The 25,569-nt window shown below is 41.3% G+C and overlaps 1 long non-coding RNA gene across 2 annotated transcripts; it reads left to right on the top strand.

Annotated features, from left to right (window-relative positions):
* Positions 1-224: 224 nt before the first annotated feature.
* On the top strand, positions 225-9,285 carry LOC137852465 (uncharacterized). Of its 2 annotated transcripts, none has more exons than XR_011093853.1 (3): positions 225-2,617; positions 6,703-6,797; positions 8,684-9,285. It is a non-coding gene; the product is annotated as an uncharacterized lncRNA (long non-coding RNA). The 2 variants fall into 2 exon arrangements; XR_011093854.1 differs by lacking the exon at positions 8,684-9,285 and adding an exon at positions 7,154-8,333.
* Positions 9,286-25,569: the final 16,284 nt, after the last annotated feature.

The following is a 25,569-nucleotide window of genomic DNA, read 5'->3' as shown; positions in this document are numbered from 1 at the left end:
AACTCATCCTGCTGACTTTATGGGGAGTTGTGCCTTTGATTCTCTGGGACTCAATAGGGCCTTTCACTCTGGAGCATCAAGGACTGATGTGAGATCAGACGGCATGATAAGGAGCCAAACCCTGTTGTCATCTTCCCCCTGCAATGCTGTGTGCCTCTGAGGGGAATTACCAGGCTGCTGATAACATGCACATTCTGACTCCTAATAAAACCCTGACTCTCTACTTTATTTAATTATTCTTGATCCCTTAAATGTAAAATCCCTTTTCCAAATGTTCACTTAAGTGGCTACTATTAAGTCTTTATCAGTTCCGAGCATTTCAGCCTCTTGTAGGCAGAAATTTCTCAATCTGACAGAATAAGAAATGCATTTACATGGCCTAAGCTCTTAAATTGTCCCTTTCAATTAATGCCCCATCATGGAGCAATCTGGAAACCATTACTCAGTAACTCTTCATTATAATTGCTTGCAGCTGAATATCCAGGCCTTGGTAATATAAGAATAAAAGAAAACTCAGTTAGTAACAAGTGCAATTGATTCCATTCAGAATTCCCCTGGTGCTTTGCCATGTTTGGCCTGCATGAGAGGAAACAAGAGGATTTTTTTTTTTTCCTCCCTCTCCCTCTCTCTCTCTTTTTTTTTTCTTTTTTTTCTTTCAGGGCCAGGAAATGAATTGGCAGACATAAGATGGTCTGTGTGCTGCTTGCCTTCATTTTTCAGCTGGTCCTTGTTAAAAATGAGACGGTGGGGCTCCTACTTTTTTTTTTTTCTTTTTTTTCCTTAAAGTAGAGGGCTTTTCTAGTAACAGATAAAACTACAATGCCTCAATTTGCTGCATGCTAACAGCAACCAGAAACACTCACCTCCTGTGCTTTTCATAATCAGACCTGAAACTTTCTTCAGTTAATTCCAGGATTCCTAGCTGCAGGATTATTTTCCTCCTTGTTCCCAACTTTATGAACACTCAAGCAGCTCTGAAAGCCAACCTCTCCCTCAACCACCCGTCAGCACCCATACAGGAACATGAGTGTCAGTGTGTCTGAAGACACAGCAGCCTTGTCCAGCTCACAGAGAATCCAGGGGCCATAAATCAGGAGCAATGGAAATTTCACCCTAGGTAACGTTGGCTTTGGAGGAACCAAGTGTTTCCCTTCAGATAACGTCCTGGCCTTCAGGGATGAGGCACTGAAATTGCACCAGGGATGGCTGTTTCTGCACACACACACCTTATGCTTCTCCAGCCTTGTGACTCTTCTAGAGATGCCAGATCCTCGCAGCTGCAGCATGTGTGAGGTACAATGAGGACAAGTAGCTTTCTAACTATGTGAAACGGTGGATAGGTTTAGTAACAATTTCTCAGCCTCCAGGCAGTAGTGAAGGGGTTTAACAGCTATGTAACATGGCATATTTTAAAGTTCAGCTGTGGAGCTTCACTTTTATTTGCCTCTGATACTTCAGGTCCAGTCAGGACAAAATGCTTCCAGCACCCCCCTCCTACAAAACTGTTTCCTCCCAGGGCCAGTAGCAACCAGCAGCAAAGATGGGTTTGTCAGGTAGAAGATCCCTCCTCCTACTCCAGGCAAGAGGAGCTCCTGGTTCTTTCCTGTGTTTGCGCTTTGGTGCTTGGAGCTACTTCTTCCACTGCGGCCTCATGTTGCTGCGATGCAAATAGCACTCAGCATTAATAAGGTTTTGGGATGGTTCAGGTCTGCATCCAGGAACTCTTGATTTCCCTCAGAGGTGCTCTCCAGTGATTTAGATAATAAAAACATCTAAATAATATTTTATATTTTTTTCCCTTTATATTGGTTATGGAAATCCAAAGGGATTTTTTCACAGCAGGGAAATTTCTATTTCATTCTGGAAAACTGCTTTTGCTAGAAAGTTGGAAAAATTTCTGTGTTAAAAATACAGATTTACTTTCTTGTCTTTTCTTGCTTTGAACAGATGCATAGAAATTAATGATTTTCCTTGAAAGGTAAAAGTATTGTTTTTTCCTCTTTTGGACTTCAGTGTTTCTGGTAGGCCTGACTGCTGATCAGCATTATGATTTCACATGGGGTTTCTGGACACTTCTACAGATGTGTTGACAGTTAGATAGATGGGCTAATATGGCAATGGACTTCCCTGGAAAGCCTTTGGACTCTGCAAGGCCCAAAACTGACCTCAAAAGCTTCCCTTCTATTCAGCAGGAGCTAAAGCTAATTGCCCCATACAGCAATTACAATATATTGCACTTCTCAGGGCTTCCCTGGAGTGGGGCATGCAGTGGAAAAAAGTGCAAAATAAGTGGGAAAAAAACGGGACCTGGGGGGTTCAATACCATGGCAATATGTGGAATATGTTTCATTTTGTGCTCTCCTGCCATCCCTTTTGGTGGTGTGGCTGTGGTTTATCTGTATCACTCACTGTGCTTCCAAGACTCATGACAACAGGACATGAAGGGTGAAAACAACTATCTCTATTTCCATTTTTAAAGGAGAGGCTGCAAGATGAACACCCTGACAGAGTGTTAGAATTAGGGAGTAACACGGAGGAACTGACCTGCACACGGAGGGAGTTTTCCAGGCTGAAATTCTGATGCTCAAGGAAGCGTGAACATCAGAGATGCTGCTAGGTAAGTCTGACACAAATTATCCAGTCACACACACAACTCAGAAATGTCTCATTTCCTTTCTGGCTTTCACTGGGAAAATAAGAACTATGCATCTTAGCGGAGTTTGTAGAACTGGTTTGTAATGAAGTGTAAATCAAATCCATGTCACCCTCTGCACTATAAAAGCTGTAGCCTGATAGTTTTTGTTTCCATAAAAGCCATATAAGATAAGATTACCCTAGAAATAGTGTCTATAAACAAAAGCAATGTTAGGGTTAAGCATAAACATCAAATCACTCCCAAGACATCAGTGACTGTAATCTTTGGTGGTTTCATACATCATCTTGAGCCACGCTGGAATAAAATGTTCTCCCTGAGAGCCAGGTAGTTTATTATCTGCTCCAGGTGTGGATTGCACAGGGTCTGCCCTCTACGTACTTGTTTCTTTCACCAAGCCTCCGTCTTGTAATCACACTGCTACTGGGAATGAATGAGGCATTGTCTGTCACCGCCACCAGCTCTACAAAAAGGCCTGAGTTTCTTGAAAGCAAAGAGTACTGCAGTATTTCCCAGGCAAAAAACTTTTACTGCAATCCATTGCTGTAGAAGCTCCTTCCAATGGCTCACACACATGCTGGTGATATCTCTGGTCATGTAATGCCATGTTATGTGTCTTCTTCTAGCTCCCCCACTATTTCACCCCATGCAACCTCTGTACATGCAGCTTTACCATACTACCCATTGGCTTTCACAGAAGGTGTGGTTGTATGATCCAAACAATTTCAACCCTTAATTTTGGTTGTCTTTTATTTATTTATTTATTTTTATTTTTTTTTCCAGCATTGCACTTATCTGTTTATTTTACCTGTCACTGCCTTAGGAGGTTTGGAAAAAATAAATTAAATATATGCAGCTGGAGGAAAGTTACACTCTTAAGTATCCTAGTCCGTGATAAAGGAAAAGCTTTCAGGCTTTCCTGTTATTTTTATCACCTCTTTATCCATGCTGTATTCTCATTGCCTGCTAGGTCTTCATTTTTTGTGACTCAGTATAGGTTTGTTGAAGGGGATTTGAAGCTCCATTGAATCACACTATCTGAACATTGGCTAGAATGTCTAAAAGCTCCAAATTTCTAATGGGTCTTTTGTAAGAGTTGTAGAATTATTAAAATGATATTACTTCTCTGTAAAGAAGGAAGCACGCTATGACTTTGGAGGCCTTTGAAAGAGATCAGTCCAGCTGGGGCATATAGGGACTGTTATTCATCAGTTATATTCCTCAGCACTTGACAGTCTGGAGACTCATGACAGCAAATTCCCGAAAGGCTCCAAGTAGAACAGTTAAAAGCTGGGGAAGAATAAAAACTCTTGTTTAAAAATGTGCACTTTTTATTTTTTTTTTTTAAATAAACAACTCCAATTCAATTGAAAAAAAAAAAAAAAAAAAAAGGTACTTTTTAGATTCTTTCTGAATGTGAAATATCTCTAGAGTTCCAGCTCATCCATTTGTTTGGTGAACTATCTGAAAGTTCAGATTTGTATGGTACTCTGAAGCAATCTGACTCAGGCCTCTTGAGACTGCAAAACTGCATCAGATACCTCGGAGAGGTCAGAACCCTTGTACATGTACAGATATGTCCATATAGCTGTTTCTTAGGTCAGAAACAACAAAAATACTTTTCCTTTTGTTTTGTTTTGTTTTGTTTTGTTTTGTTTTTTGGTACAGCACTGGTCTTGGTCAGAAGTAGGCCCATTGATTGCGATCATTCTCCCTGCCAGTGACAAGCCCAACCAGGGGGTAACGATGTTGTGGAAGAGCTCTGTTTACTCGGGTCATCGAGGCTTGAACTTTCCGATGATGGCTTGTCCCACTCCACTCTTGCCCTGAGAGTTTGGACACTGCTAGCTGGTTACACAAGAGTGATAAATGATTTGTTTTAAAGTTTGCTTGGAAAGTTTCGGTACAGGCTCAGAGCAGAAACATGGATGTATCTTGTCTTTCCACTCAGTTCATCTGTCCCCAGTGGCTGGGACTTAGGATGTGAGAGGTCATGGCTCAAAACCTTCCTCTGCTTGATTTGTATAAATTGTCTTGAAAAGCAATACAGCTCTCATGAATGTGATTAAGTGAGACACTGTAGCACAGCATGTCCCCTTCTTTCCTAGGTCCTAAACAGGCAAACATGGCCCCAAACTGCATATTCCTATATTTTGCACTGACCGCCTTAACCACAGTTATCTTCCTAGTTATTACATGTAAATGGGCTACCTCCTGTTTTCTGCCCGATTCTGCAAATATTACTGAAAACCCATTGTAAAGCCAGCTCCTCCCTTTCAAATTCCCTTTACTTTTACTAAAAAAGCATGAAACAAAACATTTTCTTGGATGCAAAACAGTTTCTGATTAGTTGAGGAGGCAAATATTTTCCATTCTAGGTCTAACAAACAAATCCTCTCTTTCCACTTCAGCCACCGAATTAAAAAAAATCAATGATTTGCAGAGCTCTTGTGAAAACCATGCTCTTTGCAGCAACTCATGACAATTTCCATGACAATACTGTACATTAATATGCTTTATGGGTACAGCCTCACAGTGCAATGTAGGACACTTTTACAATGATCCCCAACTACATCACATGCGTCTGTAGCAAACAATGAATCTAATGCTGCACTTGTAAAAGATTTATGATTCAGAGAGCAGAAGATAAATGATTCCAGTCCCTGGATGCTTTAAGAGCAAGTTCCTTTAGCTCATATGGTTAAAATTGATCTTTCCATTGTCTCTTGTATGGAATGACCAAAACTAATGATGTTAGGTAATCAATATGAAAAGCCGTGCATAAAGAATTAAACCAAGAAATAATGGATTGCTGTGTCAAAGGCCTCCAGACGGTAAGAAACTGGTGCTGACTGGACAACTCAAAGAGATATCCAGACCTTTGGGTATTTCACTTCAGCCTGTACCTACACCTAGAACAAAAGAGCCCCTTTTTACTCCAAAACAACAACATGAAGCAGAGCATGCCAAAAATAAAATATTATCAGACACATAGCCATTTCCACAACCTGCAAGTTGCCAGTGTTCAGATAACCTCCAAAAGAGGTTAGGCTTGAAGGCCAAGGAAGGGAATGGGAAAGGAGGTAGAATAGGAATCCTTTGTATGTTATCTGTAGTCCTGGAGTCTTCTCAATGCCTCAATCTCCCCAGGATTTATTCTTTTGCTTTGTAGAGTCCCACTAGATTATACATGTAAAAATAAAGTACTAACTTCAAATAACTCTGAGTAGTAAGACCCATGAAATCTGTTTTCCAGTGACGCTGTAGTCTGTGTTTGGCGTCTTTGCTGTCTAATGAAATACAAGGCTTTTCTTGTGGTTGCAGTATTCATAGCAGCTTTCTCCTTGTGGATTCGCTGATGTCTGCTCCCTCCGAGTTTGTGTGGTCGAGCTCACTCGGCAGCCTTTCTGCCAGCATGGGCACCACTGGGACCTGTCTCCTCTACATGGCTGACTATCTAATGAAATTTGTAGAATTTCATGTCTTCAAGGCTCCTACTGCTCTGTCAAGTTTAGTTAAAATCTGTGGCTAAGTTTGTGGAGGGAGAGAGGAGGGAAGGCACTGACAGGCAGGAGTTCTGGTACTGTGCATCATTACACAGATCTCATTTTCTTAGGAAATCAGAGGGCAGTTGCTAAGTGGCAAGCTCTTCTTGGGGGATTTAAAAATAGCTGTAGCAATGCTGGTGGACAAGGCTTGAAAAGCGTGTTGGTAGGAGCCTGCCTTCTGCAGCGCAAGAGGTTAACATGCATAGGAGCCATAGCAGGCGGTCAGAGAGCTCTCAGACCTACAGCCCGGGGTCTGTCTGCTCTCTTTCCCATCTGAAATGATGCCCACCACAGAGAAATGCCTTATTCCTGCTCTGAAATGTGCAGAAACATGATATTCTTCTGCACATGCTGTTTGCTGTTACATAGCTGTTGCTTTTGACTCTCTCTCTCTCTCTTTTATTTTTTCTTTCCCATACATCAAGTTAATTTCAGGACTTTCATTTTTTTTTTTCTCACCTCTTTTCTCCTTTTTATTTATTTATTTATTTATTTTCACAGGCCTTTCAACACTTTTGAGATGGACAGGGATTTTCTGCTGCATCTGTGCAAAGCCATCTAACGCGGGCTGGCCCTGAAGCAGAGCGGGACTGAAGGTACTGACTGATTCCCCACCTCTCACTCTGTCTGGCTGGAGAAAGAAAGATGGGCAAAAAGAAGGGAAAGCTGGGATGTAAATTCATTTCGGAGTGTTTTTCTTTGCTCCTTCGGGTATTAGAGTGTAGAAAATGTTTTAGTTTCCACTTGAATCGTCCAGGCTGGATTTGTACTGACGTCTCCCACGGGTCTCATCACTCCCTAACATCCAGACATAACAGGTACACTGTTTGTGAGCAGAGGCTTGGAGATGAGCTGGCACGGGCTCTTTTCCACCAGAAGGAGTATGCATTTCTGTGTATGACAGTTTGGCTCCACTCGCACTAAAGAATATCCCATTTTTTTCCCTGAACAGTTATCCCAAGGAGAGCCCAGCACCTGGCTGCTGGGGTCTGGATCCCTACATGCCCAAGGCAGTCCCACGTATCCCTCAAATTCAAAGATTCACAACTCGGGAGAGTTCAGCTTTGTGTCCACATTGCTTCTTCCCACAACATGGATCGCTCAAGGCTGCTCCAGAAGATGGAACAATTAGCTTTTACAGATTTACTAACTTTTAAATGTTTCAGCTCTGAACAACTTCACCTGGAAACCGCGATGATGGCAAGCTCACCACCTCGTGTCCACTATTAATTTTAGCCGCTGATATTCAGCAAACCTCCAGACATGGACTGAACCTGGGAGGCAGGGAGCAAACATATTGCAAAAGATGTACGTGTGTGAGGTCTACCTTGCTCCTGGGATGTGCATGAGGGTTATAAAGGAACCTACTTCTGGTGCCCCCAGGCTTCCTTGATGCCTGGTGGAGAGGAGAAGAGGGACCTCAGGGAGTTCCCCCAAGAAAGGACTTCAGTTCTTTATCTTCCATCTCAATGCTCTTTTCTCTCTCCCTACATCCCATTATATTGATTCTAGACCCAGTCTTGCTCCATTTAACCCAGTGTTAGAGGTCCAGACCTGAAATATTTATTCACTTAATGTAGCCAAATGCAGCCAATAGCAATTAAAAGCCTGACCTCCAACACCCTGCTGAAACAACTGCCCAAAGTTAGAGGCTCATCACCACATGAGACATCTGAGGTAATCAGACCCCCTTCAGCCTCAGCTTCCCACCCTCCATCCCCCCACCCCAAATACCCTGTAAAATAATACCACGGCACTAAATTAGACCTCATTACCTATTGAGTCACTCGATCCAGACCTCCCTTACATAGTAATGAGTACTGATTTATTGTGATCATTATTTGGGCATTACAGGTCACTAAATAACACGCTCTGCCCACACATGTCTTCTGAGCTAATAAATATCCGTATAGGAAATATTTTTGAGTGAACTAGCCTTCAGGTTGGTTCAGTAACTTAAGTCACATTAATTTTCTTAATGCATGTAGTGCTTTGATAGGAAAGCCACAGGGATGGAAGCAGAAAAAGAGGCACATTAAAATCCCTAAACACAGCTTTTCTCAAGCTGGGGTTTCTGGAAGGGAACTGGGGAAGTGGTACAGAGCAAGGTCAGTGGGAAGGATCAAAAACAACCCTAGAAAATGAATATTTGAAATCAACCAGCACCCCTAGGGCTTGATCCAGCCCTCAATGAAGTAATGGAAAGATTCCCATTGAGTTAAATAGGCTTTGGACCACATCCAGGTGTACTTGCAAGTATAAGTGTATGTGCATCACTTGTGCACACACATCTACTATTATATATTTCTTAAAAAACTTCCGAGCAAATTAAAAGCTTTTAAGAATTTGCTCCAGGAACCAAAAAATGCTGGGATTTTTGAAATTTTATACCATATCCCTTAGTTGTATATCTATTGTACAAAACTGGACAAGATTCAAATTTGGCAGAGATGAAATTATATTGTTTGTTGTCTTTATTTAGGTAAAATCATCAAAGGACCCATCAGTTTCAGTTAAGAGGTGAACAAAGAAGTCCATGGATATTTCTGAAAAACATGGGTATATATTTCCCAAAGAGACAATGGAAGATTAAAAAGGGAGAAAAAAATGAAAAAGAAGATTCATGATTCAAGAAAGATAAAGAAGAAAAGGATTAAATTCCCACTCTGCTAGCCATCACACAAAATGTTTTATTGGCTTACTCCTAGCAAATCTTATAATACATTTTCATTATTTATAGAAATAATTCTGGATTAGTTTGCCATAAAGAAATTGGGCTGGACTGTTTTAAAAATTACAGAAATTAGATGAAATCAAGCTCTTTGAATTATCCATGAGCATTGGGTTAATATAATCAATACTTCAGCCATTACAGGTTGACGTTACATCTCAAGACAATTTTCTAACTTAATAAGATTAGAAATAATAAACTGGTATTATTTCTTTGCGAATTGGGGCCTCTGACCTAGTAATTTAATGGCTTCATTATTACAGCCATGGTATGTAGAAAGACCCAGCATGCTCCCTATTATCACAACTGTGCTTTGTCCAAATTATGTGACTTTAAAAAAAAGCTAAATAAAAACTCACCAACAATTTCAAAAGGCTGTGATGGACATTTTTTACTGGACACGGTATGATACAATTTAATTTGCGGTCCATTGCACTGTAATGGTATAGCACGCATGCTTTCACATTTAAAAATAATGGGAAAAAAAAAGAAAAAAAAAAGAAAGAAAAAAAAAAAGGTTCCTTTACTTAGTTCTGGAAATGCAATACTGGGCAAAGCTTTCAGTGTTTTGTACTCCTGCTGTTTTTTGGTGACTGCTGCTGAGACATGTTTACTTTTCAATAGGGAAGGGAAAATAGCCTTTTGGTCACAAAAATACGGATCCAAGTATGACTTTTCCACAGACCTCTTCAACTCCATGTCTGAATGTGAGCACTGTAAGGTCAGGATGGACAACTCTCCTGGTGCCTGGGCATCCAGGGTGTCACTCCTCCATCAATTTCTGGTCTGGGAAGTGGGAACTTGGTAGGGAATTTCCTTTCTCCTGCTATGTGACTGTTTTGTCTATTCATGTATCAGCTCCAGAATGGCGATTTCCATTTGACACATGCAGCCTTGAGCACTGGAGACTGCTGATCCCAGCTAATGCCCTGCTGGGATGGAAATAGTAGATGTGGTGAGCCCCATGCAGTGAGGCATGGGGCAAACACACCCAGAAGGTCCTTTGTGTCCTCCCATTGGGGAGCTTAGATGAGAACAGCAATAATTCTGCATCTGGTAGGAAATGTGCAGGACACCCGTGCATACTTAAGGTGTGCTCCCCAGGGAGCACAACATTCAAAGAATAACCCAAGCCAGAGCAATGGGCGTTCACACCAGGTTAATACTAAAGCTGTTACTCAGGACACAGGCTATATGGCAGGGGTATAGTTCTTCCTCAGCAGCAACATTCAGGAAACAAAATCCTTGTTTTTTTCTTCCCTTTTCTCCTGCCTGTGCAACACGCACTTCAATCCTACCTGCTGGTAAACAGTTCTGCTATGTTGTACATCTGCAGTGCAGAGATGCAGAGAAACAGCATTTATTTTGCTCCTTATCTTCTCTCCACACCACTTCTAACTTGCAGTGTTTTAGAAAAATAGAAGGGCTTATTCAGAAAGATGCTAATTCAGTTATCTCTACCTGTAAGAGACCCCCGTGTGGTCATTTCCAAATCTCTGGGCTAAGCTCATTCACATACACACATCTGTTATAGCAAATGCTTTCTGTAAACCTTAAAGGAAACATAACCCAGGATGATAAAACATCAAGGAAAATAGGAGACTCAGCCAAACAATCACCCCTCTGAACTTCTGCTTGAGAGATGTCTGCTGTCAGATGCACTTGCGTTTCTGTGCCTCTGCATCCATCTTTAATTGGCAGGTCTGCAGGAGTGAGGGAGTGAGAATGAGGACAGGCTGAACACCGTGCTTTCATCACCACTTAAGAATGAGAGAGACATCTCTACATCCCTCTTCAGAAGTGAATGGAAGGCGAGTTATGACAAAGTTACTGTTTCTCAGAATTAAGCCTGTAGCTTTTTCATATGGCATACTGGAGTCACCTAATTTGGGTTTAATTTTAAGCCTAGCCGTGCAAGTCACAGGCTGGCATACATGTGCCGATGGAGATGCCATGCTCCTAAATCTACAAACAGGCAGAACAAGTCTCTGTGGGGTTTTCAGAGGGGCAATGGGGGACAATGGGGGAGAAGAGAAACGCCGCATCCCTGCATCGGGGGAGGCAGTCATGTGTGAGCTTCCCACTTTGTCCACTTAGCTCTTCCTGCACCACTGCAGCCCAGCTGGGCTTTGATGTCCCTCCCCAGGGAAAGGCTGCGTGGACCAGGAGGGGGCAGTGGTCCCAGCGAGATGCTCTCGGCTGACAGTGCTCTTGCTCAGCCAGGTAATTTCTTAGTTGGTTTTCCTCTGAGCTTTTAACAGAGTAAAAGGTATTTTGCTGTTGCAGTAAAAGAGTGCTTTGATGGTGGAAACACTTTTTTCAGTAGCCAGAAAATAAAAAGCTATATGTATGTATAAATACATTTATATATATATATATGTATATATATAAAATATTTGCTTTCAGCATGGAATTAACCCTAAGATAGGAGGCATTTATACGACCTGCGGTTCCACAGCTAGCTCTGTGGAAATACTATTCTCTGTCTCCCACAGACGTGTTGGCATTTTTTACGATGTAGTATATTTCCAGCCACCCTGGGTACATAACCAGTGCCCATTTAGAGACATGGTGCTCGAATGAAAAGCCACAGAAAGTCAAGCAGCGATGGGGTATTTTGCCCACGACGCGTGCTGTAGGCAGCACGTAGTGCCCCCTCCTTGAGTAACCGCCACCAGTCTCTGGTTAATGTCTCCGAAACAGCCTGTTAAGACTGTTACTACAAATTAGAGTCTGGATCATTCTGCAACGAAAATAGACTTCTTTCATCTTCCAGATGGCTGTCTGATTGGGAACTGGGCAGGATCACATTTCAGGTTGTGACTTAATGATTCAGGACAATATTTACGGTTATTACCTGACAGAGGGCAGTGAGGAAAATTAAACCGCAGCCCCATGCTTCATTTATGACAAAAAACAAATTTGTGACAGTTCCCTATATTAGAGGTGGCATCTTTTGCTCGGGGCGAAGTCCGAGCACGGCTCCACATCAGGAGCCTGGGCAGGGCAGCTTCGCCACCCGCGCTTTGATGTATGTGCCATCGTCGGCAGCAAGCTGGTGTTCCCCTTGGAGGAGGGCTTACGCGGGCACGATGCGGAGATGAGTGAGAGCTTTCAGAGGGGAAAAATAACATAATTATACAGTGGGTTTGTTGGATGGCGGCGCTTGTCTGAAATATTATTCTTTGGGGCATATTTTTGGCATAATTATTGCCACGGGATAATCCCTTCTGGAGAAAACGTGGAGTAATTATGCATGCTGGTTGCAGATAGGATTCTGCACGTGACTTTCCCTGCAAACGATGCTCCTTGTGATACCAGCCGGTGGGGGTGCAGGGCATTTTGAAGTGATGAGCAACGGTGTTAGGTTAAATCAAATTGAAGCCCCAGCTCTGCTGGCTCTTTCCTGAAGGAAAGAAATTTATTAGTGTTCCTCTTCTGGTTAATCCTTTGCTTTGCATATGGAACAGACTGGCACTTTTTTTTTTTTTTTATTGTGAGCTGCTAAAAAAATAAATAGCCCTTATGAAAGCAACTGCAACACACAGCTTTGGGCTTGCTATAAATCGGCTTCAGACTGCAGGGTTTCTTAATAAAACAAACAATTCTGAGATATGAGAGGTAGCTGTTGGAAAAAAAAGTGGGGAAATGGCTATGCTTCCCATTGCTTAAGCTTATTTTATCCCTAAGCTAAAATAAGCTTTTTGAGTTTGCAGATAGTGGTACAAGGAATATTGTTTCAATTATAAGAGTATCTTATTTTAATGGAGGATATTCTGTCCACATCTGTTAAATATTATTCCAAATCAATCAAAATATCTATTATTTCAGAAACATTTTCCCCAGAGGAGAGATGCTTCTCAGTTATCCTTCATGCTGAACCTCTCTCCTCCTCCTTTTGCCCTCCTTTGCCAACAAACGCCACGTCCTGGAGCACCCGGCCACCCCACGAAGGTCCCTGGCCACCTCTTTCCGCAGCCCAGACCTCGTCCTTCCTCTGGCAGCCTACCAGTGGGCCACCAGGCAGATCTGGGCATCCGTGCTTGCTGCGAGCTCTTTGAATGATGCTGGGATTTCCCAAGCTCCCCCGGGGAGAGAAAACCACGAGGTGTGAGGTATTCAAACCCTCTTGTGAAATATCACAAACTATATTGCACAGAATGGGCAGTAAGGCTGGGTGCTTGCTTTGTTGTTGCACTGAGGAGGGACAGAGTTACGTACTGAAGTTTGTTATTTGTTTGTTTGGTGGAAGGAGACGTCCTGTTTGTCCTGCTCAAAAGCAAAATAGTTTGAGCACTGAGACAATGAAGGCAATTTATCTCTTTCCCTCTGAATTACCAGCCACATCTGTGGCAATGAGGTTGGCTCTTAGTTTTTATCTCATTTCAGCTAGCTCAGACTTAACGTGAGGAGCTGCAGAGCTGTAAGATGTAAGGCCCATCCCTCCAGGATGCAAACATCTCATGTAGGCACGGTGCATGGTGGCTTTGTTATGGTGACTGACCTTCACCACCCCTTCAAACCTCTTTTTGACTCTTTAGCCTCCTCTGAGAACTGCACAATCACCTCTTACTCTTCCAGCAAGGAGCAGGCTGGCCCAAAAACAGCCTTGCCAGCATCAGACTCACACACAATCCTTTCTCGATCCAGCATCTAATGGCACTCAGATGCTTTAAACACTTTCTTAATTATGTAGTGGTGAGCACCTCTCTGAAAATGGGGCTGCAGTATACAATTAAAGGAGAAATGTATAAACTGTCTGATGTTGTCAGTATCTGTAGCTCAACATGAAATTACACCAGGAACAGGAGACTGTTGTCTGAAAAATCCATTTTCTTGTCATTTTTATGGCTCTGTTAGATAATAAAATCAAGAGAAAGATGACTAGAATAACAATAGTATCTCTTCCTGGGTGAAAAGAGAGGGGGAGGAGGAGGAATGCAGAGATGGATGTATGAAATCTCTTGTCCAAGTAAACAATCTACATACATTTGCATTTGCTTGTAATCATTGATATAAAATGTTGTCTTCATTAACATTAGGAGCTAGAGATATATGTTACTCTCCCATCTCTGGCTTAGCTGCCTCTTTGAATGTAAGGACTGGTGGCTCTTAAACACATCAAGCAGCCTTAATTCTCCTCCTTTGACTGTATTATTTCAAGTGCCTGAAGATTTACTAAGGAGTGGTTGACACTAATGAGAGTTGAACATCCAGAAAACAAACCCAAATTAGGTTTCATCAGAATAAATAGGGGATGGGGCACTATATGCTGAGACAGATAACAGAATGATGTTAAGAACAAGTTTTTGGGGAAACAGCTATGGGTCACATTCTTAGCAGCCCTGCTGTGGCACATTTACCCAGCCTGACCCGTAATCAATAAGCCACACTGTGTGAGCAGGTTGAGTTTTGCACTGCTGTGCCATTGGAAAGGGGCCCACAGGCACATGCTGGACCTTGATTTCATCTCCATCTCTCTCACAGAGCTGGGGATCTGTTGGTTTTGGAGGTAGTTGGTATTGTCAGATTTGCACGCAGCTTCTGCTTCCAGCATAGGCCCTCCTCAGCATGTTGTTATGATAGCACCACCTTTTATTCCTTGTAACCTACAAAATTACAAAAAAAAAAAAAAAAAAAAAAAATAGACATATGTACATTAATGTGGAGATTTTGTACTATTTCACTAGGTAGAATTTCCTATAAAATACACTATTAAAGGTGATGTTCCATTTATCTTTGTGAAAAGAAAAAGTATCTCATCATCATCTAGTGCTTCTTTCAAAACATGCAGCTTTAATAAATGAGCAGTGCAGACGATCCTGTAAATTCTGATGGCTTTTTTCCCTACAAGGTTTTTTGTATTGCAAAGCTGAGTGGTCTGATGGTCTAATGAGCCAGATAGTCCATATCTTTTTGGAACAACATTTTTTTATTATTAATTAAAAAGACAAAAATATTATTTGAATGCAAGGTACCAAACAGCTATACAACTTTGCAAAACGACTGCAGTAATGAGGTGTCTGCAGGAGTCAATCAGAGCAGATGACTCTCAGAGAAAGGCTCGATGCCTTTCAGATTTTCAAAGAAAAATAAGCCAACGACAAAAGAATAGCAGCTGTGAGTGCATGAAGGAAATTAGTTATAGCAGACTTGTAATTAAGCATTGGAAACTGATCAAAAACATTATCCTGTTAGTTTATACCATGGCTTCTATCTACTACAAAATCAATTACACAAAAAATAAACTACACACGCTCTGAAGTTTGCACATACTAATGCATCCTATCCAGTCTTTGGACTGCAAAGGCTATGCAAGTGTGTTTGTTTTCTCAATAAAATATACAGAGCATAGAGCAGGCAAAAAGTGAGATGAAAAGGGAAACAGCAAATTTGGGAGAGAAGTTTGGCAGAACAATTGACTCTATCAGAAACACAGTTTTCTAAAAAAAAAAATAATATATATATATATATATTTGTACAATGAGATAAGCAAATGGGGTTTACTTTTGGTGCATGCATTTTTCCATTTTCCTTTGCCGAGCGCTTTGAGTAAACAGGACAAATTGCCATTAAATGATAGAAATCATTTAGCAATAATAAAGGAAAAGAATGCCATAAAAATGTAGAAATTTGAGGGAAATATATACTCAGAAAAGTTGGGCAAAAGTTTGTCTTTTGAAAATCACATGTTATTCCCATTAACTGTAACACGAGATGGATGGCTGAATAAAATAGGGGCTATGCGAGCTGGGATTTTCTTAGAAGATTTGGGCCTGTTTTAGCACATGTTTTATACCAACAGAGCTGTTTCTGTTAGGAAAACAAAAATAAACCCCAGCAGGTTGCAGACAAGTATCCCTTTCTGGCATGTGTGTGCCCCCCATTTCCTGCACCACTCCCATACCCACTCTGTGGGGCATTCCCTACTTGGGGCACAACAGCAGGGCAGCCAAAAACACTGCTGGGGAGATGCTTTGCTCACCCTTGGCTTTATTGCTGGGAAGTTAATAAGAGGTGTAGGATTTATATAATCAAAAAAAAGCAGGGATGAGGGCAACTCATTTCAAGCAGGTCAGCAGAAGACCTCCATAAGCTGCTCTGCAGAAAAAAATTTGCTGGGAAAGCTGTGCCTGAGCAGGAGACAGGTATTTTGGAAGACCCCGGAAATCGCAGCTCTGATGTGTGACATTTCCAAAGTAGCAGATTACCTACGCATATTGTCATGGATCTGCTTTGATTTGTGGAGCTCCTCATTTTTTCCAGAATCACAAATGCCACATCTCACATGGGTGCACCCTTGCAAACCGCCTTTGCTGGATCCTACAGAAGCAGCCACAGCCAGGAGGTCTTCATAGACCATGGTGAGACATGAGTGTATGAAACCTTTCCCCTGGTGCTAAGTGACCCGAGCAGTGGTACTGCAAACTGCCAATTCCATTTAAAGTCAGCACCTCTGAAATTCAGGACATAATTTAAGGGCCACAGTATGAGTATGAAAACCTAACTTTAGGCTTTTTGCTTTATAACTCTTGGCGTGAGATCCTGAGACAAAAAGCAGAGCAGAAGCAAAGAGCATTATTGCTGTTACTGTGCCATGTGCACCAGCAAAATATATCAATATGTGAAAACACAGAAACAAGAGGAGGGAGACAGAGATGATGTGCTTTTAATATCTTCGAAGCACCAGAAAATCTTTCATGAACAGGAACAAGACAGAGTTCATGAAAAGGTAAACCCCAGAATAAATTATGAAGCTCATTCCATTAGAGGTATGTATTAAATACCATATGTAGGTATATGGTTGGTTTTCTTTTTCCCTTTGTGTGTTATTTATTTATTTTTTATAAATCATTTAGGTAGTGGCAGATATCTCTTCCTTCTATGTTATAAGCTCTCATGCTACATTTGTTGAGGTAAAAGACATCTGCCTTGAAAACCACAAAGTGTTTTTTGTTTTTGTTTTTGTTGTTTTTGTTTTGTTTTGTTTTGTTTTTATGTATGAAATAGAGATGTTGGGCCAGTCAGTGCTGTGGTAATCTGAGTGAAGCCAACACAGTTACACCACCAAATAACTTGTTTCACTATTTTTAACACATATGTCTGTACTGTACTTAGCCATTACTATACCACAAAGGCAAATGTGCATATTCATTGGGTGGACAGTGGATGCATACTAACCCAAACACTTGGGACAACATAACCATTTGTGTAAGCAAAAATGATATTATTGCAATGTGGCAGTTTCTAGTGTATTTTCATATTCTTATGATATTTTTTTTTCCATGAAAATGACTATTTAGGGCAGAATACAGGACAAAAAAATTACATGTATTGTTGAACTTCTTCATATTAAATGGAAAAAAATCTCGTGCAGGCAAGAGAGGAAGCAAGAAGCAGCAGTAGGACAACATTTAGGTAATCACTGTCAGAAAATCCCGTCTCCTAGGCTAGGGTTGCATCCTTGGATACCACAGGCCCACCCCTGCAGAAAAAAGAACCACAACCTTATATTTAACACTGAAAACCTGCCTGGTCTTTCTCAATCTCAAACTCCATCACATGGCATATTGAGGTGTACAGAGAAGAGCTGCAGGAGAGGTTGGTGCCTTAAGGTGGGACCTGGAAGGAGATAATTAACACTGAGCCTTTCCTGGATGTGCAGAGGAAAAGCTGAGCTACTACAAGAATGAAAACTTGAAGGGATTTTTTAGTTAGGTGTTCCTAACCCCTTGCTACCGCAGGCAAACTTGTCATATAGGTCTTCGTAGGAGAGGAGAGGGATCGGGATGTTGAGTAGTGGCCTGATTTGGGGTGGTGGCTCAGCCTTCAGGTGATGGACTTTGTGAAGAGAATGGGAGATAAAGATGCAGCAGAAATATGGAAGATTCTTAAATAGAGTGGAAACACCAGGAAATTGGAGTAATAATTTTGTCTTTTTTTCATGAAATATCTCACCTCTCTACATCAAGGGTTAATTTCAATGTGACACATGCGTATGTTACTGCAGAGCTGACCAGCGTGTCAGATAATATTTTCCACAGCTCCTCCATGCTTCTTGATAATCACGGAAAGGTCAAATTGGCTTTGGGAGTGCACGAAGCAGTGTCCAGGCCCTGAGTCTTCTCCTGCTACCCCTATCTGTTCTGCAGTGGATCCATGCTGGGCCTACCCCACGGACTGCCACTCTAGGCAAGTTCTCCCAAAGGCAGAAAAAGCAGAAGATAGCTATTCTTAGGGGAGATCTTCAGAATGATGCTTTGCTGAAGTCTTCACTCAGTTGCAGGCATATTTTATACCTGCCAGATTTCCCTCGTACACTTCTTCCAACCCCATGCTCTGTGCAATATCACAGAAGTCATGAAAGGTCAGAAAAACTTTCCCAAATCATGCGGAAGCAAGGAATTTGGAGTAAGCCAGATAGAAGAAGAGTTCCTCTGATTTATTATGGACTGCTGGGCGGATAAGAGTATGTGAGAGATAAGGTGGTGGAGATCTCTTAACCCCTTATCTGCCTTTTGGCATGGAGCATATTTCAAGGTAGATAGGTGGCCTCTAAAAAGTTAAGTTTTTGTCAATGGCTGCCATGTCCTACACAACCTTCCCACATGCCTCTGTGCTCTCTTCATCCAGGAATAGGAAAAAGACATTTGCTATGGGGAGGTAAATTGTGGCGTTAATCACTCAGAGATCATCCCATAGAGCAAAGGCAGGTTATGATTTATTTTCACCAGTCAAGAATTTGCCCCTTGATAATAGCGATCACAACCCAAATTCCCAGGTAAGTGCAAAAGCTCTCTTGGTGCAGGCAAGTGTGAATACGGGCTTTTGTGAGCACGAATACCTTGCAGCTCTAAGCCCTTGGAAATTGTATCTAGTCATTTACTTTATTTTCTGTGTTTATAAACACACATCTGTTATTTGAGTTTCCACTTTGGGGTGAATTTATGATGATAGCCCATCTGCAGGAGCTCTGGGGCTTTTTTTTTTTTTTTTTTTTTTGAGAAGGTATTGGCTTTAAGGCTCTACAGTCACTGCTGGTGATTGCAGCATAAATATTAACCAGGTTGAATCTGCCAGAGGCATCATGCAGTGTGCGAGGATGTGACTTGCAGAATTTTGCTGTCTGATAAGCTCATGGAAAATTCCCTCAATGGATTTATTTATGGCAACAGATTAAAACAGACTCCAAGCAGACTGCACTCCATAGGTTCAAGAAAGAATCTCTAACTTATTAGAGATTGCTTTGTTTTTCACTATCACATTTCAGCCACATTTTCACTCATGATAAGCAATTGGTTCTTTCCTTGGGGAGCATGGGGAGATAGCTCCTGCCCTGAGATTCTTGGAAGGACAGATAGATTGCTAGAGTTTAAGCCTTTTAAAGGAGCCCTCCTTTTCCCTTCTTCAGGCACAATGTAGGTATGATTTTTACCCTTTCCCACTCTATTCCTTAGATGTTGGAAATATAGAGTATTTTTTTCAGTTTCTTCCTTTTTTTTTTTTTCTGTATCATGTTTGTGATGGGTGTAAGATCTCTCCTGCTTCCCACTCTGTCCCATCACTGTCACCCTGGAGAAGGGTCCAGTCTCCAGTCTTCTGGGGAAGCTGTGAACAAGGCACTCCTGGAGGTGTGATGGAGGAAGAAAGCAGCAAAACCTTGCAGCAATGCCTGTGTGCATTTCTGCTGTCAGACAGAGCAAAGTCAGTGCTGTGTTTTGTTGCGAGCCAGCTTTGGAGAAAGGCACCAACAAAGTGTGAAAGACTCACTGCCAATGAGCAAGGTCAAGTTTTTTTTTTTCTTACTTCTTTTTTTCTGATTCAACTTTGAGGGAGGAAATATGACTGTTTAAAGAGTTATTTTGCAAAGGCAGAATGAGCTGAAACGCAATGCAAGGAACCCCTCTGAGAAGAGATATCGGTCTTATATCGAGTTGCCAGTTGAGATTATCTGGAGTGGATGTCCTGAGAGACCAGCAGGAATTCTTTTCCACCAAAGACTGATGGAAGCTTCCCATTCAAATGTTTTAAAAGCTGTAGAGAATTAAAAATAGAAGCCCCACTTTAGGGGGAGAGAATCCTTTGGGGGGTACTTTGTTTGCTTTGGTTTATATCTCCCTGGGTTGGAATGCAGTAAAAAACTGAAGAAATTAGAGTCTTGCAAAGAAATGTAACCTCATACAAAACTGAAGGGCAAGGAGCTCAGTTTGCATTCTGGTTTTATAATCAGTTCTGTTTATAGTAGGAAAGAAATATCCCCTTCTTGAATTCAGTGTATGCAGCTTTTCCTAGCTGTTCCCTCTTTAGGTAAACATTAAAGGAAATATGTCTTCAATAATTTATTATTAAGGCAGCGACTAATGGTAAATGCAGGTGTAAACCACGGGCATAGTGTTGTTCTATACGCCAACATACATAAGAAAGTGGAAGTTTTCTCATGGAGTTTTTTTCCTGATAGAATGCATTTGTGCAAGCAAAACTGCACAGAAATGGCACTTAATGAAGGGGGGAAACACAGGGGGTGTTTCAAACCCCTGAGCTGCCTCAATGCATTAGACTGCTTCAGCACCTTATGTGGCCTTTGGAGATACGGCCTATCTCCTTGGAAGTGAGCTTACATGGTAGCAGGGCTTTAAATTGCACTGGACTGAAATACCTTTCATATTTATTCTCTGCTTATGTTGCCCATAATTTTTCAAGGCCACAGTCTGCAGGTAATACGCAGGTGGTAAGTTAGAGACATGTAAAACACCTGCCCTCAGTGCTGGCATATAAACCCTGTGCTTATGACAACATTTCCTATATTTTAAATTCAGAAGCAACTTGCTTGATTTTTCTTTCCCTCCTAGGTTTAATTCTCTTGTGCCGTGATAGTTTTTGGAGGTAGGATGGTTTTTTTAATGTGCATCTGTGGCTGGGCCTTCCAGTCTCTGGGGACAAATTTTGCTACTACGAAGACAAAATTTGTAGTTATACCTCAGAAACCATCTCTTGCATCTTGCAACCCAGTGAGCAGAAGTGTGGGCAGCCAGATGCAAAGTAAAATCTACATTGGCATTTCAGACTCTTTTTTTTCTGAACATCAACTTCTTCATGAAGGTATTATTGTTCTGTGTCTTTTATAAAAATGGTCATCTCCTCCTTGGGACTCTTTTCAGCTGTTGTTGGTGATCCCCCAAAGCATTCTCCTTTGACAAGGCAGAGGCACAAGGCTCCTCCTGCACCTTTTGTGGTTGGGTCTGCCTGAGGCTCCATTAGGACACCTCTGTCCATCAACATGATGCTGCTGGGCTTCAGGTGCTGTGGCAAAGAGAGCTCTTCTCTTTCGGACATTGTGGGGGCACACAGGCAACTGGGGAAGGGGAGGAGGGGACAGAGCAAAAGCCTGCTAGTTTTGTCGTGTTGAGTTTTGCTCTCTGCAGTTTCTCCAAACAGGAGGTGCAAGAAGCCTGGCATGTGTGCTGTGGTGCTTGCCAGGGGTACTTTGGGTAGGAAGAGGCAGAGCTCAAGGGCACCAGGTGAAGAGCAGGGGCACTGGCATTTACAGGGAACCTATGGGGACTCCTCTGGCTATACAAAATATGGAGGACATCTGTGACCACCAACCCATGATCCACAATGCCTGGCTTTCACACTCTGAATCTCAAATATACAGATGGTTCTCACAGATCATCAACCAAACCTGAGTTAAAAAGGGAGATGGGATTAACACTGCACTGCTTAATGTATTCAGGCAACCGATTTCAGCTCAAACAGTAAAGAAGAATGGCTCTAGCTACAGACACCCATTACAATGGCAAATTGCTCACACCTGCTTATCGTATGTGTAAAGCTCTGAAGAGGCAACATAGTATATAATTGCTAGGCATCATCACAATTAATCATTTCCTGCACGGAAACTGAAATATGGTAAATATATCGGTTGCAACTGAATATTATCACCTGATGCAGACACCACTCACCTCTCTTTGCTTGTTATGCCAACAAAGAAACGTGCATGATGCCGCCACCTCCTTTTCCTCTTCTGGTATATGAGGTGCCTGCATCTTTGTTTCTGTGCTTTTGTGATGTTCTCTTCTTCCTCAGTATTGCTCTGGGCTGGATTCTGTCCTGGCTTGACTCACCAGCCCAACCTAGCTGAGCTCAGTGGGAGTGAGAATACTTTTTAGTTTGTTTGTCTTTTTTTTTTTTTTTTCTTAACGTTCAAGACAAAATACTTGCTTTAGCTTTAGCTGGTATTTTTTTCTATCAGGCTGCTAAGTATTTGTTCATGCACTTTGCCATCTGCTGACACCTCACCCACCTTCCACCTCCTGCTGGTAAGCAGAATGTGCTATCCTGACTACTATTCAGCCCAGAGGTGAAGGAACCAACTCTTCAAACATTAAGTGCTCAACTTTCTCAAGACTCAACATTCACAAGAGTTGTTTGCAATGACACCATATGAAATTACTGGAATATGTTGGTCTCAACCTGGGCTCAAGTCTGCATTTTGTCCTCTCCTCCTTATATTCTTTTTGCACAATCTAAGCAAGATTCTCTCAAAAACTTAGAGGATCGAGGCAACCTTTTTTTTTTAAGCTTTCTAAGGTAGTGTAGGCTATACAGAGGTGAGAGCATTCTGCTTTATAGAAATAGACCTCACTCATACTGTTTTAGATGTGTGTGTTAGACCTCTGCAGGGCAGTGGTGCTGGAATCAGAACAGCCCTCGACATCTTCAGCTAGGTATAACTAAGAATATGACCACATAAGATAGCTATGTAAATGGCTATACAAGGGAAAAGTAGAGTTAGACTTCTGAACCCGTATTTTGGTAAAGAGAAAGTAATAGCTTTATGGTTGATCAAACAAAGTTCTTCTGTCAATTTTCCTAGGTGAATCAAAGAAAATTTTCCCCTCATCTGAAAATATTTTCAGTGTTTTCAAAGGGAAGTAACCACATCACCCATGGGCCTGCATTACTTTAGCTACACTGATGCACCAATATTTTTATGAATGGACTTGATGACACAAATCCTGTTGAACAGCACCTGGCTGACTGCTTACCATTTTGAAGAAATGACCATTGGTTTCCCATTTTATTTTCATTTTCAGATTTTCCTGCTCTTTACTATGCTCTGCCCCAAAGTCCCACTGTGCTCCAGATCCTGACCCACGTATATGTGGTTTGCCAGCCTCCAACTGAGGGCCACAAATGACCAGTGCAGGCAGGCAAAAGGAATGATAATTACACGTTATTTTTTATCAGTTGTGCTTACAAGGCAGTATCAGCAACCCTGCTTTATGCTATAAATGCTTTGCCAGCAAAAGCAGCAAAGCCCCCCTGTGGAAATACAGCTTATACTGGCAAAAGGAGTTTTTCTGCTTGCATATTTAGACCACCTCTTGGGACGCCTTAATTTACACTGGCAAAAGACAGACCTTTGTTGGTTTCATTGTTTACCCCATGTTTGTTTAGTGTAGCTTTTTTCTTTCTTTCTTTCTTTCTTTCTTTCTTTCTTTCTTTCTTTCTTTCTTTCTTTCTTTCTTTCTTTCTTTCTTTCTTTCTTCTTTCTTTCTTTCTTTCTTTCTTTCTTTCTTTCTTTCTTTCTTTCTTTCTTTCTTTCTTTCTTTCTTTCTTTCTTTCTTTCTTTCTTTCTTTTTCTTTCTTTCTTTCTTTCTTTCTTTCTTTCTTTCTTTCTTTCTTTCTTTCTTTCTTTCTTTCTTTCTTTCTTTTCTCTCTTTCTCTCTTTCTCTCTTTCTTTTTCTTTCTTTCTTTCTTTCTCTCTTTCTCTCTTTCTTTTTCTTTCTTTCTTTCTTTCTTTCTTTCTTTCTTTCTTTCTTTCTTTCTTTCTTTCTTTCTTTCTTTCTTTCTCTCTTTCTTTCTTTCTTTCTTTCTCTCTTTCTCTCTTTCTCTCTTTCTCTCTTTCTCTCTTTCTCTCTTTCTCTCTCTCTCTCTTTCTTTCTTTCTTTCTTTCTTTCTTTCTTTCTTTCTTTCTTTCTTTCTTTCTTTCTTTCTCTCTCTCTCTCTCTCTTTCTCTCTTTCTCTCTCTCTTTCTCTCTTTCTCTCTTTCTCTCTCTTTCTCTCTCTCTTTTTGTTTTGTTTTGTTTTGTTTTGTTTTGTTTTGTTTTGTTTTGTAAGGGTAGGAAGTTTCCCCCTTGTATCTGCAAAGACAAAAAGTTTTATTATAAGCCTGACCTTACTAATTAGAACTTCTGCTTCTGAGGTATGAGGAAAAATGGACAATGTATTCTCAGGTTTCCTACAGACTTTTAAAGGGTTTCAGTATGCATAAAGCCAGATTCTGCCAGGACTTCTGGAGGATTCCCCAAAGCTAATTAAATGAATTTAGTCTTTGGACAAAACAGACACATTCATTCTCCAGAATTAGCTTTTATTAGTGCAGGAACATATAAAACTTCCAAAATGTGACTAGAAATATTTATTAAACTTAAGGCAGGAGACCCACAGGCAGAAATGCTACATGCAGTCATCTGCCAGGGCACAGGCCACTGGAATTAAAGCATTTTATTCTCACTATCCTTCTTCTGTAGAAATCTGAGAACCACAGCCAGATGACGAGAAGGATTTCTGCTGCACAGAATAACCTTGGGATGTGACTTCTCACACTGCTCTGCTACCTAGTGTGTAAGAGCTGGTGATGCGTTGCTGGTAGGGAAGAATATTTTTGACAGAGAAAGCCTGTGCTGTATATGATAGATAAAAATAGGACAAGCCAAGCATTTTAAAAAATTTGCTCTGCTTGTTTCACCTATCCTCCTTTCATCCTATCTCACTTGTGAAGTTGTAGAAACTTGACCTATTTCCCACGGAAAGAACAGTAACACAAACAGATAAATCTATAAAACAGGAGAAATTTACACAGATAATGAGGTTTTGGAAATTCAGTAGATTTTACTGAGATAATTAGCAAACTCATCTTCCTGAACAGCACATATATATATATATATATATAATATATGTATATAAAGGAATCCTGGAAAACCTTTCTTCCTGAAAGCAGAGCTTATTCCTACTTCCCAGCAAGGGAGTTACCACAACAAGGCAGTATCTAAGGCACAGTTGTACATTTTCGACTCAAGCTGTACAGGGATAACTGAAATGTCCCAAATGTTCCAAAATATTGGAACTGTACTTAATAAGATCACTAAGTTGACAATGTCTCTTGTAATTGTTTTTCCACATTTTCTAACTGGTGATGAGGGGATACGTTGAGGCCCAGAGGAAAAGAAGACCAATGCACTGCAGTGGTAGTGCATCCTGGTAGCTTTAATGTGCTTAGCAGCGCTCTGCACTGAGAAAAGGGATGAAGAATGGACATCTTTTCCCTTCAGAAAAGGGTGATTGAATTTCGGTTTCCTTTTAGGAATGGCCCACACCTGCACCCAGAAGTCTGTTGTGAAAATGCTACCTGAGTTTCAGCACTGTTTACCAGACATCACCTGCATGCCCTCAGTGAACTTAGGTGTCCTGAGGGACCAGAACAACCCCAGCCTCTCAGGAAGGGGTGTTACAGCAAGAACAAAAGCCTGTCTTCAAAAGTCTTCTTCTGCCTGCCCATCTGATAAGCAGGATCAAGGACAGGCTGGCTTGCCCAAGAATAAGAAACATCATAAACAAAAGCATGGAGTTTG

This window comes from Anas acuta, chromosome 2, assembly GCF_963932015.1.
Source record: "Anas acuta chromosome 2, bAnaAcu1.1, whole genome shotgun sequence".
Classification (NCBI taxonomy): Eukaryota; Metazoa; Chordata; class Aves; order Anseriformes; family Anatidae; genus Anas; species Anas acuta.
Note: the sequence above shows the minus strand (reverse complement) of the source record. Positions and strands in the feature narration are given on the sequence as shown.